At 40.3% G+C, this 19,785-nt stretch overlaps 1 protein-coding gene across 3 annotated transcripts in view; it reads left to right on the top strand.

The window, feature by feature from the left end:
* grxcr2 (glutaredoxin and cysteine rich domain containing 2) overlaps positions 1-19,785 on the top strand; it is a 40,574-nt gene that overhangs the window by 322 nt on the left and 20,467 nt on the right. The window lies entirely within an intron of this gene.

Consider the following 19,785-nt stretch of genomic DNA (forward strand, 5'->3'; position numbering starts at 1 on the left):
AAATAATCATGAACTGCGTTGTCGAGGGAAAGAAAAATCACCCGACGCAAAGACGTGGTTATATTTGAAATGGCCACAGCTGCGAGCAAACCTGACGAAAAGATCTGATGTAATTCTCAGAAATATGTGACCTGTAGCTGTTCCACATATAGGACACAGACGACAGTGACTCCCAGCTGTAGATGGGTCTCACCAGTGTAACGCTATGTTTCAGCTGGATTTCTGTTGTCCAATTGATCGTGTTCATTGATTTGAAAGATGAATCTGGCTTTTTTTTAAACGTATTTTAGCTCATGGGCAGAATGAAGCGCTCTGTGTATCCAATACTTCCACCCCCTCATTCATGTGTCTCTGCTCTAATGCATGATATCATAATACGATAGGACGAGTCAGACCAGCCTCACCGAATACACGGCCGTTAGTCAGAGTGTGATCGACAAGCTGACTGAAACGGGTGTCAAATAAATTGCAAGGGACTTCAGAGTGATTGATACTGTTGGGAACAACGGCTTCACTGAAGTTTTGAAAGCAACTCTAGACACGTTCTGTAAACCAACCTTAAGACTAAGGTCCATTGATTTTACAAAAAAACAAAAACTGAATTTGTGGCACTTTGGCCCAGAGGCAACGTCTCTGTCATTGGTGTGGAACCCCAGGGTTCAACGCCTGGGCATGTTTGAATCCCAGAGTGGGAGGTTGGTACCTTCCAGTGGACTCATCACCTGCAGGAAGGTTCAGGGGGGTTGGTACGGTGCAGTGTGATTTGGGTGGAGGTCATGGAGACTGCTGTCCCCGCGACCTGGTAACGGATAAACGGATGAAAATGGATGGATGGATGAAAAAATACTGATTTTTTTAGTAGGATTTGAGTTGTACTTGTGCATATAGTTTCATCATTTTTCACAGAAAGATTTTTTTTTTAGGAATGTTGATTAATCAGGATTAATCCACACCCACCCTGTGATTAATCTGATTAAAAGTCGATTGTCCGCTCTAATATATAAATTTCATTGAGTATGAAAACTACCAAAACACTGTTAAATAGCCACTTTTAATAAGTATGCAAACATGTAAACCCAAAGAATGTCAGGTTATAAGAGGAAGTGCAGATGGACAGAGGTTTACACAGGAATTCTTTGAAATGTCTCCTTCTTAATCCTAGCCGGAAATCACTCCCAATATAAACACCGTCAAGCGCAGTCCAGGGTTCAAAGCAGGGTCTCACCCTCATCTTATTCTGTCGAGCTTCACGGACATTCCTTTGCAACCGGCATTGTTGAGATCCTGAGTGGAGTCTGATGATAACAAAGTTATTTCCATATTTCTCCTCTTCCCTCTCCTCTTATTCCTCCACTTGCTTAAAGGCCATTCAATCTCGCCGTGAATCCGCTCCCTGATTGCTATGGTTCCCTGATCCTGAAATGCCAACCAGCAAGAATGGATATGAAAATGTTATTTATACACAAAGCAGATGGGTTCTCAAAGGGCAAATATGTAATTTGTTAACTTCTACAAATCCCCCTCAACTGCCAAGCACTTTAAATAAAACGAGAGTCGGGAGGGATTGGATAGGTGTCGAAAAAGAGGAGCGCTGTGAATAATGGAACGGTCACTTTTATTTACGGTGTACCCCAGCCTTCATGTAGTTAATCTGCTGAATGACAGACACGATTTCTGTTATGACTTTGTTGGTGGTTTTAGTGTATTGGAAATCCTCATTCATAACCAACGCCAATAGAAATGACAAATAACGGCTTGGTGTCAGAGGTAGTACACACCTGTAAATACTTCTGGATTACAGTTCCTGCATGACATGGATATTCTTCTAGTCTGGGTCCACACACAGCCAATTCTGTACCATGTCATACAGATCAAATTTACATTTAGAAAAAACATCTGAACTGAAAAACATTTTTTTTTTTTAAATTACATTCATACGTCTGCCTCTTAACTAGGCTGATTGAGGATTCCAGGCATTATCAAGCACTTTGAAATTACACCCCGATGATGTTTCCTGATCAGTGAGTGATAGATGGATGCTGTAACAGGTTCTTTTTCTCGGCCTCCTGTGGGTTGTTAGCGAGCAGCCTCTGCCTGGAGCAGAGCTGCCTTCAGGCACCGCGTAGCAGCATCTTCCCCCTCAACCAGATGCTATTACTAATACATTACAAACTCTGAATGGGGTTGTTAAATGTGACGACTGCTTGCTTTGCGGATCAGATACGACCCCAGAGTGGACGAACGGCCGTTTAAACTTTACTTCTACGGCCACACACGTTATTAAAGTATCTACATAAAAGAATCTTTACAGGAGCCCTTCTTTGCGCTGACAGCTTCCTCCAAATTAGTGGCTCTCATTAAAGAAGCACATTTAACTTTTTTTTACCTCCCAATAAAAGTCTCTTTTCTCCTGCCAATAGTTGGGAATAATATAGTGACTCAGTTGTTAGCGGCTGTAGTCCCTATAGAAGCACTTCCTCTCAGGTCATTAGCTGTTCCTGCATTTCTACTTTGATAATTCAGGGACCTTGAATCCTGGTTTTCACTTCCCTCCCTGTGCATGTCCTCCAGGAGGCGCTGTCACAATAATGTAAAGGCACATAAACTCCATGTTAGCCCTGTCTGTTATTACATACACACACATACTCAGCCAACATGGCCTTACGTCATCTTAAATGGTCCCCGAATGAGCCATTAGAGGGCAGTGTTGCCCCAGATCTAAACCCGATTTCTCTGTTTCCCAAACCTACACCTTAGAGGGGTAGAATTAAGTCTTTGAGTGCCGTTCTGGGGTCAGAGGTATTTGCTATTTCCACAGCAGTAGTAGAGGTCAAGATTTTTGGAACAGTGGAGTGTCTCCCAAGTCAGCAGTTGGACGCTGAACATAAAACTTGTGCTGCTGCCTCAGCACTTAAAGGCACCATCCCCACAGAGGCATCAGGAGTAAAAAAAAAAAAAAGAAAACAGGCTGTAATCAGCAACAGCCCCTCGGGGTGGTGTGTTTGTGTTAGAGGCAAGGTTTACATGTATGCAGATGTTTCTAGAATGTACCTTTCGGTGAATGCGCTGGCTGGGAATTGTTGCTTGTGCAAAATTTGGCACCGCATGAAACATAGATCATACGCAGCCGCTCATGTTGAAAATACTCTACACCTGAATGACAAGAAGCAAATCCTAGTGCTCACCTACTGAAAATACCTAGTACCTAATATTCATAAGTATTCCACTGCCTCTGTGTATTTACATGAACTCTCTCCTGGCTGTCTTTCCTTTCCTAAAACCTTGGCATTTTCCTTCTTCCTTATCACTATCACAAGTTCCCTTCAGTCTCCCTTTCCTCCACTTCTCCTCCCCGTTTGTTTCCCTTCTTCCTTCCCGGGTTCCTCTGTAGGTGTGTTTGTGAATATAACAGGGAACACAAAGTGAGGAGAGACCTGCTAAGCTGGAGCACTCATTCCCCCCTGGTGATATGACTATCCAGGACAACAAGCACCACCTGGGGTTTACAGCACACTGACTGGCGCACACACACATACACACACACTTTTCCCCACAATTGTATCCTTTTCTCCCAGCAAATTTCTGTCTTTTATCTAATATTCTTCTCAAACCGTCAGCAGAGGTTCCACCTCTTATCCGGGATTTTGCGTGCTCAGAAACTGAGGGGATATGATCTTCTTCTGGGCGATGTTCTGTGTGTTTGTGTGTGATAATGGAGGCTTGAAACTTATTTTCCAGCCCTTCGCTCCACGGACTTTATTTCACCGAGCAGAGAGACAGTGGGAGGATTTTGTTGTAGGAATAATTTTACTTATTAGCCATACACAGGGATTATAATAAGGGATTTGCCTGGTTCTTTTCTGTTCCACAGCAGGACTACTGTTCTCCTGTGCTTAAGAATCGGAATTCCTAGTCTGGACCAAAAAGGAAGGTTCATTTCTTTTGTGACATTTCTATCATGTCCCCGAAGTCCTTAAATAATGAGTTGAATTAAATAGAACAAGAAAAGACAGCCAGACAGAAATGTCATAGCATCAGTGTGAAATACTTGGCTTCCAGACAACACAGCTTAGTGGCATCTTAGGGCAGTGTTTCCAAACCCCTTTTTTAAGACACGGCACATATTTTACATCATAAAAATCCAATGGTTCACCAACAGAATAAAAATGTCACAAAGAGTATATATAATAAAAAAAATAACATTCTTCCTGAACTTACTCAGTGGGACACTGGGGCCTGTTTAGTTGAACATATCCCTGATTCACATGCAGGAATTGAAGAAAGACACACAGAGAACAGAAGGTGATTGTTTTGTCACCTTCACATAGACCAAAGACAGAAAAAAATAAATCACGATGTTTGTGTTACGACAGAAGTAGGGGGCAGGGTTTCTAGGCGTATTCTCAGCGAATTACGATGAATAAGGCTCTGAATCTTGAAAAGTTCACCACTTCGTACCACTTAGTTCATACGTCTCTCAGTGTTTACAGCCATTTTTCTGAATCTGACTTCTGTTGTTGCTACTCACATATGTTTTACTCTTGTGCCAAACAAAAGCTGAGAACACTATTACCTGGATAGCTCTAGTGCTGACTGAAGACTATTTGGAGAGGAGGGACTGAAACCATTTGTCATATTTATACATACTGGCACGGTCCTGCGCCAGGGCTCAATAAATAATTGCACTCATGTACTGTACGGTACTGCATGTATTTAATCCATTATTCATCCTATATCGCACCATCCCTTTCAAGGTTTTGGACTGAGGCAGGTGCCAATCCCATCTGTTATCGGGTTATATACTCGCCGGGCAGTCGCGAGTCGGACTCAGGGGAACAATCATTCACACTGGGGTCAACTGAGTGTGTTTAGTTAACCTGATCCTGCATGTATCTGTACTGCGTAAAGAAAGAGGTAGAGGCGAACGGATGATTTGGCTGTAAAGCAAAAGCACGAACCACTCTTCCACCAATGCGGTCTGTTAGCAACTATGTATTGCTTATCAATATATGAGCTTTATTTGATGTATTTGATGTAATGAAAAGTATCTTCAGTAAACAAAGAGAGCAGCATTCATCACTATAGAGTCACAATCTAGGGAAGTATTCATTTTAAATGGTTATAAACAACAACACACATTCACCCAGGATAGAAGTAGGCCAGAGTTTCCACTTTGTCCAATCGGTTCTTTCAGGAGAAACAACTCGTGGAACATTCGGCGCACCGACAAGAAAAGGCTTTTCTGTCAGGATGCTGATTTTTGCATTTCTCACTCTTTTTTTTTGGTGACTAGTAATTTTCCACAACATTTCCTCTTTTCTCCGGGAACCAGCAGTTCCAGCAGCTGCTCACATCACCACTGGCATTGAATCCCTTTACAAAAAAAATCAAACAAACAAATAAAAAATGACATTTTGATTAGATTGAGAAATGATGGAAGAGGCGTCACATTTCATTATGTCAACCTGAAATGTCCAACAAATGACAAAATATTTTTAGATTTTTGAATTTCTACCGTGAAATGACTAATATTTCAGGGCAGTACTTGTACTTTTAGGAGCCTGTATGATGAGGTCGATGTCTGTACTGTAAAGGGCAGGGCCACTTCCTTACATTTTCCATATCTGGAGCTCACAAACCTGAAGCTGAAGTTTGGATGATAACAGCGGCAGGCACATACATCGTCAATTTTAATCACAGTTACCTTTGAAAAATGTCTTCAGCGTAGTGCCTCATGTCTGCTGTGATGGAGATAAAAATAAAATAACCAGTATCACATGTTCGCACTCTGATTAGAACAGATAATCGATTCTACATGAAAATGTAATATTAAGTTCAAACAGTGTGTCATACATTTCCCTCCACCTCATCATCAGTTACCAAGACTTTAGGATGCTCCGTAGACCATTATGTAAACAGCGCAAATAAAGTGAAATCGTTTAGTTTAGTATGTCATCTGGTTTATGAGACCACTTTGGCTCACATAAGCTTTTATTACAACAGCTTCTTGACAAATGCTTATTTGTGTTATATGTTTATTTTTTTTAATTACCATATTTTCCATCTTTTGGCTGAGTTTGCGACTTATACTCAGGTACTTATATATTAAATATAATTTCACGTTTATTCTTTTCACTCTGAAAGCCACAAGAGGGCACTCTAGGCATGTGTACCAGTATCTGCTACTCCTGTAAATCACACTTTTTTTAAAAATCCGTTGGCTGGTGCGACTTATACTCTGGTGCGGGTTATAGATGTTTTTTCTTCTTCATTATGCTTAAAAACAAAAACAAACAAACAAACAAACAAAAAAAACCGCAGCCTCTGTTCACTTTGACTTTAATGAACGCTGTGAGTGGTACAGAAAACAGAGTGCGGAGTTGACTTTACAGTGTCCGAGGAGATTTACTGTGCGCTGTCCACTCTCTTTACCTCTGGCTGCTGTGACATATGCAGCTCTGACAGGATGATGCCTCACTTGTAGCCTGTAATATTTCAGTACAGTCACTGGGCAACAGTTGAAGGCTGTTTGCTGGGAGAAAAAGTGCAGAGAGCTTGGACAAAAAAAAAAAAAGGTTTGAAAACAACACTGTCACTCATCGTGTTTGCCCAGAAAACTGTGGGTTGTTTAAAAATAAAAAAAGCAAAGAGCAGAGATAAAATAAATTAATTAAAAAAAACAGCCACATGAGCTCTAAAGTGTAGATTTGTATCTATTTTTTTTTTTGATGAGCTACAGGAACTAAGTTTGACTGCAGCGTTGTGGTCTCTGTTGTGGTTTTATTTATTCTATTTTTGTTTTTCCTCCTCACCCAGTCTTTGGCAAACTTCTGGGTTTAAAAAAATATACCCAGTAGATGGCTGTGATGTGTCAAGGCAGTAAACATGCCACAGAAAAACAAGAAGTGAAGTGGGGGTGGGGCGGGATCACCTTATAAGACGAGACTCACTTTTGTAGAATTTAAAATAAAGGAATTTGATTGGACCATTATGTAGGAATGCTAAGTTTCAAATATTGCATTATTTCTGTAGGTTTTCATTGGGGTTTTGTCACAAAGTTACCAAGATGCTAACCTGCTAGCTCGGTGTCATAGTGTATATTTCCTGTTTTTCTAAACTAAATGCGTTACTTACGCAACTTATATTAACTACATGTTAATATTCACGGCCCTACTTTCTGTCCTACATATCACGTTTCATCCCTTTGTGAAGCAGTGGTTAGCGCTCTTGTCTATTAACATGCAGATCAACGGTTTCAAGGCCTGGTGGTAACTGAGGGTCATTAAAGTTTGGCAACTTCTTTAATGATTAATTGGTAGAAGATGTTCTTTTATTTAGCATAACATTGCTATTATTGAGAACACATCCGTGACGCCATGCCCTAAATTAGAATATATAGGTCGCAGTCAACATGGATAACTAGCCTAGCTATATCAATCAATCATCATCTCCTCTTCAAACAGAGGAGAACTCCGCAGCTACGTTCCCTCTGTACAGTAGATGAAAGACATATCTCTTGACTTATGGAATGCCTACACTGTATTGTGTGTGTGTGTGTATTTGTACACACGTGTGCATGCGAACAGTACTCCATGGCTGTTATTAAGACTGGCATGTGTTGCATAATGCTTTTATCTCCATGACACATGCGTTTCCACATTTCTGCCATTGATGTAGGTGTTTATCTTTCATCTGCTGGCACATCAAAATCGTGTGTGTTTGTGTGTGCACGATTACGACGTGTCAAAAGGCAGCTCTGCCTCGGTAAGTGTGGATAAATGTGTAGGCGTGCAACTGTGAAGGCAGTTGCGATGGTGCACGGAATAAAATAGACAGTGAGAGTAAACGAAGCTCACTCTGCGGGCTCCGTTCTTTTTTCACCTAATTCGTCCTCTTTTTCTTCCACTCCATCCATTAATTTGTCCCCGCCGCTCGATTACTCGTGTCTTACATGGTGTTCGTCGTACACGTTGTTTCCTGTCAAATACAGCTGAAACCCAAAGCTTGATGTTTTGTCCACCAGTGTCCTAGATATAATCCATGTCATACACTGTTGGATCTATAAGTATTTAAAATAAAAAACTAAACAAACAAAAAAAACCAAACAAAAAACAACCTTATAGCCGATGGTCAAACACGCGTTGTTTGAAATGATTGATGTTTCCATTAATAATGCTGTTTCCATGCATATTGCTGTGATTAATGGCTTCAAACATGTGCTCTAATTAAGAAAAAAAAAAAAAGACAAATTCACCAGTATTCCGAGCATTACCTGCCGTTTCCGCCTCCAGCAAGATGTCATCTGCATATGCATATTACTGTGTAGTGTTGTAAATAAAGAGGCTGGTTTAAGGGGCTCAGGTTTCGCGCCTGTGAAAATGCGAATGGTATAAGTTATAAGTTGAGGTCCATATTAATCTCTGGTCAAAACCTAGCAGGCGTGTTTATCGAGAGCAAGCGAGGAATTAAATGCTAAATTATTAATTGATGTTCTACATTACAAATATTTTGTTCTGCCTCATTTCCCATCAACGCTGGCAGCAAGCAAAACATTTATCTGTCTCTTGGCGTGTCTGCGTTCTCAGATGAGGGACTTGTGCCACAGTCACGGATTGATGAAAGCAGCACAACTTTTTATGAAAGGGCTTTTTTTTTTCAAGAACTGCTATTACAGTAGATCAGGCCAGAGACCAAGTCTGTCTGTGTTTATTGATTGAAATTTGTTCCGAGAAAACATCTCGACTTTCTGTTCCATCGATGGTTCAATAAAGTCAATATGAGCCCTGGCTGTTTTTAGTTTCAGAGAAACTAATTGATTACATTGACTGTAATGAGGATTACAAAAAATCAAATAATGGCATCGTTATTAGAACTGGAAAATGTGTGCCAGTCCAGACACCCAATACTCTGTTACCACTTTTTTTTCCCACAACAACTACCTGCGCACGGATCAGTCGGATTTCAGTCTCTTAAGTGGCACTGTTTTCAACTGAAACGTACTACTGGTGTAAAAGCACTGCTCACGTTCTGTTGGCTGTTGGCTAGCTGGCTATGCTAATGATGCAAAAAATTCCATTTTATTTAATCATTTCTACACAGCTACAGATACTGTAGATAGACAGATAGATGGGTGGGTGGGTGGTTGGATGAATGGATGGATGGATGGATGATAGATGGATGAATGTTTGGGTGGGGGGGTCGGTGGGTGGATGGATGAATGCATGGATGGATGGATAGATGGATGAGTGGGTGGTTTGGTTAATATATGTAATACTGCCTTTAAGCTAATGCATATTTATTGTAAACCTCCCTGAAGAGGAACCTGTGATGGTAGTATATACCAGTGTATATACTGGTACTCATATCAGTATGCTAAAAATGCTACTGGGGTAATCCCAGCTGCTGTCCTACCTTTAGCAATACCTACACCAAGTAAATGCCTACTATATGTTATGCCACACTAATGTGTGGCATAACATAATATGCCACACATTAGTGCAGCCTTTGGAATGTTGTGCTCCACAGGAGGCCGACTGGCCTCCTGAAAGTCAGTGTTTACAGCGTTTAAGCTCCCACACCTGTCACACGGAGCTGCTTCAAACAATGGATTTACTGGTGGAAGTCTTTGAATGGAGATGAGTTCCATCTGTCACTGTAAACCTGTTTCTACACGCCTGTGTTTTGGGGCTTAATGAGGCCCACGCTGCGACTGCGTACTTTTGATGTGCTGTGCTTTTGATTCCGGTTCATTTGGCACGACGCGCGTCTTCTTTTGTGCGCTTTGTTTAAGTGTGTTGTATCATGCTGTGGAAGCGAAATCTCTTCACACGCTGACGTTGTGGCAAATTGTCTCCCTCGTGAGTGGAGTCACGTGTTACGGTGGGGTTAAGGCTGGGTTAGTACTCTGTCAATTGATGTACGGTAAAGTATTTTTATAATCCTCATGGGAATATGTACCTGTATACATTATCATTTTCGTAGTATTCAGGCCCTATTAGTGTTTGTGTCTATACAAGAACAAGGTGGCAAAATATGCATAAACTCTTTGACTAATTGATTATTCAATTACATTATACTTGGAGTAAATGGAGTCTCTTCTTCTCTTCTCTCTTTATATAAAAAAGCTAATTCATCCCTAAAAGTGATAAAGTGTGACTGTTTGTATCCAGGATGATTAGTCTGAACTGAAGCTGGTGTTGTTTTTTTTTTTTTTTTTTGTAAAAATGAGGGTAAACATTTCCACACTCTCCGAATGATTTATTACATGGATTTTAATAATAATAATTCATATCACAGTAGAATTCCAGAGGTCTTCAGTCAGGATTTCTATGTTATTATTATTCATTCAAACAAATTGTTGAATTGTTGGAAAGTTACGTTAATGTTTTGGATGGGAAAAAAAGAATCAAGATTTTAATCTGTCATTGTTTTTATTGACTGTAGTTAAACAACACGCGGCCTTTCCAGCTGATCGTTTCAGGTTTATTTCAGAACATGACTTCAACCATAATCTGATTTTATTTCCTGATGATGGAGGGAGCGGCAGGTGTTGGGCCTTGATAACTGTGTAGGACTTAGACCCTCATGACAGACTGAGGATGGTCCTGTTGGACTTTTTGTTTACATCCTATCAAGGTGTTTAAATTGGGCCCAAATTTGATTTGGTACAAACATAACAGAGGTGATGTCCCCCCCCCCCAAGTCTGTCAGGTGTTGAAAACAGAAAAAAATTATAATGGAAAAAAAAAACAACAACAACAAGTTTTGCTATGACAGAGAATGAAGACCTCATAAATATGAAAGACAACTGTCGCCTTCTTCCCTCGGTATACAAGGTGTAATCCAAAAATAATTTCCAGTGTGACTGTAGACGTCTGTCAATAAACTAGAAACACAACGGCACAGGCCGGGGTCTTGGAGGATTGTCCGATCTATGGAGTGTGTCGGTGAGACTAGCATCGTGAGGATGATGTGTCAGTCAAAGGAACGGGAAAGCAATAAAGGGAGTTAAGGCGCGGAGAGCGCTGGCTGATCCAGCTGTCGTTAAGTTCACAGAGGAGCACATACAGTATGCATGAGGCCATTCATGGGCCAGGACAATCACAACATAATTACCTATAAAATAATACCCTATAGCCCCCTCCTTTGTTTTCATGCAAAAAAGTACATTAAATATTTGATGAAATTTTACAGAACATTTCTTGAATATGAAGTGCAAAAAAACCCCAAGCGGGCCGGTTTTGGCCCACGGGCCGTATGTTTGACTGTACTGTAAGATCACACTCTTGAAAAGCAATGAACGTGTCCGCGTGCACTGACATGACAAATGGTGCGGATTGAGCCTGGAATGCATTCAATCACGAGGACTTTTAAACTGACGTCCCAAAAGAAAGGTGTTTTCTGTCAGACCATGACAGCAAATAAACAGACTCCAGGACAGACAGTGACTTTGAGGGACACCAGGAGCAATATTTGCCCTGATGTGTGAGACAGAAGGAGCGACGTCCACAGTGGCCGCAGGGAATACAGTTACAGAACGCTGTGCCGTTTCCCTTCTCCGAGGGCCAGCGGTGAAAATCAGTTTGTTAGTGGAAACACAAGGTTTGAGGTGTTTGTGTGTCTGTGTAGTCGCAGTACAAATGCACCGAAATATATGTGTCCACTACCAGCAGGGACTAAAAACATCTCGGGGTTAAAGTGTCTGTAGCTGGAAGCAGTCAGATCCCTGGTGAGTTTGGCCTGAACTAGTTAAAGACAGACTCGACCTACTGGCCACAGCCACATCACTCATCCTTTCCATTAGCTACTGGAACACAGGGATGGAAGAAAAAAAAAACATCAAGGAAAACATATTATTAAAAGAGCAAGTCAGGCCCCAAACACAGACAGAGATAATCTGACTGACAGATTTTAAAACACGACAGGGGAGAGGAGGATGACGAGTAGAAGGCTGCACGCAAATGAGCAAAGAGATGAGGGAGACAGAATGAAGGGGTGAGGCAGGGAGGGGGTCGCTGACAAGTAACTTTCTGACTCAATGTTTAGTCAAATGTGCAGGAAACAAACAAATTGATCAAATGCAGGTTTTTAAAAGTGAAAAAAACATTAATGCATATGTCAATTTAACTTTTTTTTCAAGTCTTCCCAAAATTTTTTATGTACTTAAAGACAGAAAGGATTTGATGTAGAAATAGAAATTAGCAAACTAGTATCTGACAGTAATAGTATTTTTTTAATTGTAATTTTTCTGCAGTTTTTAGTCTGTTCTATGGCTAACTCTTTGTCTTTATGCTACGTCGTTCTCTTCATTTTATGACCCATTGAGAATGTCTTTAATATTCTGCGTAGCATTTCCTTTTCTCGCTTTGTGAGTTCTGTAAAGGTAGTTTTTTTGCGCAACATTCAGCTCCAATTTCGGAAATTAGTTCCTATATTGAGAGTATTCATAGTAGATGCAGTACATTCATTCCTGTTTTTTTGCAGCGTTACAATTTGAGCAATATTTAATGACTTCACTGGCTGCATGAACGGGATTCTTAAAGTTGTTAAGGTGTTTACTTTTCCATTTCTTGAGCGTTCAGACCCGTGTGTTTCTATCTGGTAAGTTCAGACACACTGAGTTAAAGATGAAAAATTCTGTTTGTGAAAGCTACAGCGACCTTGCACACGGGGTGCAACTACGTGGGGTTCAATTGCCCACTAACACGTGTGAACGAGGAAAATCAATACCTCCTTAGTGCCTTTCAAAAACACGTGTCCTTGAGCGTCCTCATTAGCTCCTTTCCACCGCAACCACGACCACATCGCTGCAGCAGCTTAACCCTAATTATCCTTTACAGGATACCGCATACCTGTAAAAGAAACACATTTCAATGATGCTGCTACAAATAGACAATATATGTGTATGATGTTATTGCTGTAATTAACTGCAGATCAGGGGTTTTATTTTTACTTGATAGTGGAGCAGAAGTCCACTGATAAAAGTAATTTTTTTTTTTTTTAACTGGTCGGCTGCATAGTTGTTGATTATAAACAAACAAATTTCTAAAACCTTGATAAAGTTCACAATTGGATCACACAGTGTTTTACTGTATTTGTATTTTTCATTTTATTTTAATTAGTAGATTTGTAAGAATCTCTATTTTTTTGTAAATGTTTTACTGCTTAATTCTTTATCCATTCACGCTCGCACTAAAGATCGAACCAGCAACCTTTCCACTGCAGGACGAGAGCACCGACCACTCTTCCACCACGTAGCCTACCAAGACTGCCTTTGTTTTACTAAAGAAAAATAAAAAAAAAACCAACACTAAAAAAACCCAAACACCCATACAGTCGCTGAGAAGCTAGTGTCCCAATAATGGTTGCTACGCACTGTTGTCCTCCTAAATCTTCTTATGCTCCTCTTGTATTTTATTTGACATTTGGTTTGGCTCAAAGTCCTGGACTCTCAGAGCTGGGAGTTGTTCTTGTGACTATTGATTCAACTTAATCTGAAATTGCCTGTATTTATTTCTCCAGAAATAGTCACTCGCCTAAATGAAAAGAACAAACAAAGGGCTGATGGGGGTTTAATTTCTGCTAATTAGCATGCTATTCTACGGGTGCTAATTTTCAAAGGGAGAAACACAATTGCGCGGTGCGTACCAGTAATCAGTCATTAATTTGCTGCTGCCAGAGCTTCTTTGTGTTTCTTCCTTCTTGTAAGATTCTCCCCGTTGGTGTTTTTCAGTGGCACCAATCAGGACTCAAGATTCATTTACTGAACTTTTTAGTTGGACCAGGTTTACAAATATAGATGCTAGTATTGTATTTGGGTTTCGTATTTTGGCATTTATATTATTACTTAAATTAAGAGCAGGACTTTGAAGTAGCCATTATAATTTCATCGTCTATTCTATTCTATTTCTATCACACAGGACCAAAGGAAGGTTGAACATTTGTCAAAGAGAGACTGAACGCTTTTATGCCAGGCTGTGAATGCCAGCAGCAGCAGCAGCACATTTTGATGTCAGTCAACCACAAACACATTAGCAGGGCTGGACTGCAGGTGTTAGTGCATGGTATGTGGTTTTCACGGCCTAATCCAGCAGGAAATGAACATGCATGTTTTACCTGGGCTACGGCATCATGATAAATGGCTGTGCGTTTTCCCTCCATTCTCCATGGTGTTCTGAGAAAATAGCTTTTTTTTTTTTTAAAAAAAAAAAAAAAACAACAACAAAAAAAGACTTATATTTATGCAGACGTGTCCTCAAGGTAGAATATGCAAAGGGAGAAGCAGAGAAAATTCTCCAGCTTTGCTTTCTTGACACGGCAATTGACGAGCATGGATGTGGTGGCCGTGGGACATGCCGCCAGCCGTGTAGGAGACGAGGAGTCGTTAGAGAGGTACATGCGTCACTCAGTTTCCCAAGATAACACGGAGGATGATCCAGCGGTGCAACGGTACAAAAATAATGGTCACTACCTACACTTTAGCACCACAGATGCTATGACTCTGTATGAGCAGGAAACTTTTTCACGCAGGCTCCATTTCTTCACGGTTAGAGTCTTGAATTTGTTTCACAAATTTGGCTGAAAAACACAAGGCTTTACTCACGTCACTTTTTTCATGCTTTGGCTGGGTTTGCAACTCATACTCAGGTGCGACTTGTATATTAAAATATACATGTTTGTTACACCTACAGCCACTAGAGGGCACTGCTGCGACTTCTACTCCAGAGCGACTTATATATCATTTTTCTTCTTAATTATGCATTTTTCAGCTACTGCGGCCTATACTCCGGAGAGACTTATAGGCTTATATATCATTTTTCTTCTTAATTATACATTTTTCAGCTACTCCGGAGCGACTTATAGTCCAGAAAATACGGTCATTTTTTAGGTATGAGTTTATTTGCTTTGATGGAGTTCTTCCCTTTTCTTGTGTCCAGATCCTATTTTTTGCACAGAAAAGTGTACATGCACCGCTTGATTTACGACCTGTAATTTGAAGAAGCCATTTGGTCTGTCGGGAGGATAATGCTGCTCAGGTGATATTTGATGGCTTCAATAACCACAATGTCGCCCCACCGTGATTAGAGCGGGATGGAAAAGAAATATCAAATGTTAACTGTCGGGACCCGTTATGATCATTTCAGGCGCGGAAACGCAGCCGCTGTTTGGTGGCGTTAACCTTAATCTGTGTCCATCCTAAATGGACCAGTAAACCTTAATGTTCCTCTGTAGTTGATTTGTGGTTTTTCATCCTGGTGTGACGCAAAAGGAAAGAGTTGTAATGGAATAGAAACAGTGGAAATACCATACAGCAGGTGAACGTTGGGTAAAGAAAGAGAGTCGAAAAAATCCAAGAATCCAGACAGAGGCAGAGCTGATGAGACCTTCCCTGAAACATGTACTGGGATTGATCTTATTGAGTATCCGTGGATAAATAAGTATATTTTGTTTTTAGTGCCGATGGAGTACGACAGTAGATCCAACACTCGGAAAAAGCCATTAGCACGTCAAAAAAGGTCCTGTGGTCATTTTATAACGAGTGTTAAGCCAACACTGAATAATGCATCAGTCACCAGTCGTTAGACTGTTGTAAGACTGGGGTCCCAGCGTGTTCTAATAGCAGCCATTAGAGTACGGTTTAAATTGGTGAGAGTAGCCTGACTGTAATTACTTGCGCTTGAATTGCAGTGCGATTAGCATTCAAATGCGACACACTTCAATTACTAGTTTAAAGATGTCTAGTTCTGTTTTACCATCGTGGTTTTATGTCTAGTTCTGTTTTACCATCGTGGTTGTAGATGTAGACGGCGTTTTCTTTCTTCCCTAAAGTTTCAGCTCCTGATGTGTTTGAACTTTTTTTTCTTCCTCTTCTTCTGCTTTAAAAGTGCTTTGAAACTACAGTCCCCGTCCCAGTAGCCCTTCCACCTAAAACATAAGAGCGTGCTGCTTCGGTGACATGATGGATTATCCCTTTATTCTCATATCGCTCACATAGTAAAACACCAGCCTTTTTGAATTCCTCATGTCCTAATTTCTTTTTGCTCGGTCACTGGAATTCGCTCCTGCTTTAGTGATGGCTGTACTGAAGCAGCTCTCTAAGAAACGTGTTTTTTTTTTTTTTGTTCTGTTTAAATCTGCTTGTGTTAGTGGTGTGATGAGCTTGTCATGAAATTGGAGAACATGTAAGTACAGGATATCCTCATGGGCATTCGAAATAAACTGCAAACCTAAAGACGTTAAGCTGCTTTTAGCTAAAAGCTATAGCAAAAAGACAGAGATATGGGGAAAGAGAAAGGTAGAGAGAGATAGATAGAGAGAGAGAGAGAAGAGAGAGGGAAGGAGTATATGGACATTTCTTAAGCTCCAACAGCGTTCCCCCTCTAACTGGCTTCTCCACAGTTGCCACACTGACTCATTCTGTCTTACATGAATTCCAAACAGTGAGTGATTCAAAGTGTACTGTTCCCCGAGCTGGTGTTTTCCTTCGTAAATACAAAAACATCCAGCTTATAAGACACTGATGTATGCGTTAGTATACATTTGAAATCAAATCTCATCTTATCTGCTACATGAACAGAGGAATCTGAGCACAGTGAGTCCTTCTTCACATGAAATATATACACTCATTTTTCTCCGGCTTAAGAACAGACCGAAGTACTGCAGAGTACAAATACTCTCACACCCTCAGCCTCTCAGTGAGAATTTGTATATATATATATATATATATATATATATATACGTGTACTAATAGTGTATTGCATATTGTATCATATACAGTATAATATGTAGTATACAGTATAATATATAGTAGTATTATATAGTATATAGTAAACCAAATACATGTATCACATCTACTGTATATATGTAAATATACATGTATATAAGTAAATATATTTGATGTAATACTTTATATATGTACAGTATATATAGGTGTATACAAATATATAGTAAATACTAAACTCCAGATCTTGCAGGTATGCTAAAGTTTATGTAATTTTAATTTTGATTATTTACATTTACCCTTATGTTAAGCACATTTTTTTTATTATTATCATTATTGAGGTCTTAGTGCTGAGAAGCCCACGGTTGATTGAGCTCAGGTTCAAGATAGATGAAGAACCCAATGACAGCGCTGCACACGGCTGAGACAGCAGGACAGCTACAGCTACAGCTACAGCTACACGTGGCTCAGCCTGTGTCTTAGTTCAGCCAGTAAACTCCAGTTGTGCTGCATATACGTATGCGTGACATGTCAAACACACTCTCGTTCTGGAGGACTATTTAAAATGCAACATTTCAAACTTTCTCTCTCTCTCTCTCTCTCTGTGTGTGTCTCTGCCTCCCTCTCTCTGCCTGTCACTCTGTTTGCCACATCGCGCAATTCCAGTCGTGAGCTCCACAGCCAAACTATCACCTCAGCACTGCAGGGAGATTAAATATCTTATAAAACAAACCATTAATGAGACCAGAATCCTCTAATGAATCACTGCATCTTAGTTTATTACCCCTCCCCCCCCAGTATCATTTTCCCCCCCCCCCCCCCCTCAACCTTAGTGGCAAAAGAACAGCCCAGAAAGAAAAAAAAGTAGCATCTGAAAAGACCTGCAGGAAGAAAAGGTTATCACGGGGCTGAAAAGATAATAAGACTTCTGCCCATATGATTAATAGGAATCTACAGCAGGGTGAAGCACTGTGTTAAGTAGAGCACTGGGTCCCATCCACAAAACTGTCAGTTTGGACCACTGCACCTGGGAAAAAGTAGAGAAATACTTTAGCCAGGACAGGAAAGATAAGAAAATGTGACACCTGTGGAAACTCATTTTTTAATAACTACATTATCACCAAGCAGACTTCAACAGAGTGGACCAGTTTAAAGTTTAATGTTTATTTATGATTATTTTTCGGTGGTCAGATTTGTATTTCATGACAGTGTTTATTATCCTATATATATATTCATTCTTGGATTGACAGACTTGTTGACCTCATCCATTCACTTCTCCCTTTTGACAAATCACCATTAAATTACCATTAAAAACAATGAATATTTCTACATGTTGCTGCCATGCCTAGTTTGACTTTTTTCTTTAATACTAAGAAATAGAAAATATGAAACTGTATCACTCTCACCCCCTCGAATGTAATGTAATTAAACATTGTCTCAACTCAACCTCGAGTAATTATTAACGGATTAAATTTTAACTAAGTCATTTTAGGGATGACATTTCCCTCAGCTATCTCCCTGCCCATTGACATTGCTCCAGAAGTGCGCCGCAAATCAAGTCGCCCAGCTACAAAAGCAGCGTGACAATTTAATAACTGCTTCAACCATGATTTGTCAGTGAAATTATTAAATCTTCGAATAAAACTTTGTCCGTCTCCACGCGGCCCGGCATCGTGCTATGGCACAGAGGTATGGAATATGAAGATAAAACTAATGAGACACATCTGAAATGAATCTTTTCAGACCTTCAACATTTCCTTTGACAAAGTGTGAATGTCATCACCGGGATTCTCCTTTTTTTTTTTAACAAATGTGTTCCTCGGAGGTACAAATTTACTGTCATGGAGTTCTTGTCAGATTGAAGTGTAGCAGAGACGGTGCCAGCAGACAATTTAAGACGCTGAAAAAGCCCCGCCAGGATGTTGTCGTGGCACTGGTTGGGCTGGCACGGCATCCATCTTGGTCTGAAGTCAGGTTAGGAGCATTATCATTCATCCTTTGTAACCGCTGGCGCATGAAAGACCCTTCTCCTTCTTGGCTTTCAGCTTCCCCTTATATTCTCTGTAGATAAGTTGACACCTGACCCTGTACTATGTTTGGACAAATGTGTTTGTTGATTAATAAGATAATTCCAGTTCATCTGAGCACGCCCAGAACTTTTTTTTCGCTAATGTCACTTGGTGTATAAGTGGTATTTACACAACTTCCCTTGCGACCCATGAGAGGAAGGGCCATATGGCAAATGGAGCAATGGATCACGACAACTATGGGATGGATTGCTGTAACATTTGGTGGATGTATATTCACTGTGGCAGGGGATGCAAATGACTTCAGAGACCCCCCGCCCTGACTTGTTCTCTGGAATGATGATGAAGTCGACATCTGTAACGTCGTATAAATCAATGGTTTTCCATTAAAACCTGGAACTTAGCCATGTATGGATAATGTGATTACACCTTGTAAATATATGTCCACACCCATATATGAACAATGCTATGTCTACATATTTCTCCAGACACTGGGAATTCTTTGGGGAATTCTGTGAGATGTATTTCACACCCGGTCATAACCTGCTTCTTTGCCTCCATTACGGACTGACATTGGGTTCATTTTAAATGTTTTTCAAGCTGTTGGAAAGATTAAAACAATCAGATGGTGCCGGATCAATCGCTAGGCTCCAATAACGATAATGATACGTTTCAATTTGAATCTGATTTAAATCGTTCATTCATGCCTTTGACTTTGGCTTCTCACTTAATGATCATCATATCTACCTATCTATCTATTTTTCCATCCATCTGTCCATCTATTCATCCATCCATCCATCTGTCCATCCATCCATCCATCCATCCATCCCTCTATCTTATAACTAATTTTATGTTGATTCTCCTCATATTTAAATGTGTTCATGTCCTAGAACTGTCTTCTACACTATTTTTTTTTTTTATAATTTATCCTTCCAAATGAATCAAAAGTTTGTGCTGTGGCCTGTTTACCTGAACGGTTCACACACACACACACACACACACGAACACACACAGAGTCAAACTTTCTGCTGACTCCTT

This window comes from Cynoglossus semilaevis, chromosome 19 (assembly GCF_000523025.1).
Source record: "Cynoglossus semilaevis isolate Cse_v1.0 chromosome 19, Cse_v1.0, whole genome shotgun sequence".
Lineage (NCBI taxonomy): Eukaryota > Metazoa > Chordata > Actinopteri > Pleuronectiformes > Cynoglossidae > Cynoglossus > Cynoglossus semilaevis.